We start from the raw sequence: 698 nt of genomic DNA on the forward strand, positions 1-698 counted from the left end.
AAGAAAAACCATCCTATTAAAAAGCTCAAAATCCAAAAGCTATGAAAGGAAAATATTGATAAATTTGAGTACATAAAAATGAAAAATATCTACATAGTAAGAATCATGATAAGCAAAGGAAAAAATAAAAATCACAAAGTGAAAGACATGTTTGTATCTCAGCCAGACAGAAGCAAATCATCTTAATTTATGAAAAGTTCCTAGAAATCACGGAGAAACAGAACAGCCTGATAGAAAATGGGCAAAACATGTGACGAGATGGTTCCCGGGAAAAGAAACACAAACGTCCCTTGAACATGAAAATGTGCACATCACTCTTTACAAGAGACATGCAAATTAAGACTAAACTGAGATTCCAGTTCTCACTGATTAGATTGGCAAAAATCCAAAAGTTTAACATATATTTTCACCGTTCATGACACTATGGGGAAACTGACAGGCACTCTCAGATACTCCTAATAAAAGTACAAATAGTACCACTATTATAAAGCGCAATTTAATAATATCAATCAAAATTACAAATACTCTTTGACAGAGTAATCCCATTTTGGGGAGTTCATGTTACAGATATATTTTATTGCAGCATTGTTTTTTAACAGTAAAAGGTTGGGAACTACAAGGTCAAAAGAACTAGGTTACATTCATATAATGAAAGTTCTTATAGTTGTTTAAAAATGGGGAAACTTTTAAAGTAATGA

This window comes from Trichechus manatus, unplaced genomic scaffold (genome assembly GCF_000243295.1).
Source record: "Trichechus manatus latirostris isolate Lorelei unplaced genomic scaffold, TriManLat1.0 scaffold00257, whole genome shotgun sequence".
Classification (NCBI taxonomy): Eukaryota; Metazoa; Chordata; class Mammalia; order Sirenia; family Trichechidae; genus Trichechus; species Trichechus manatus.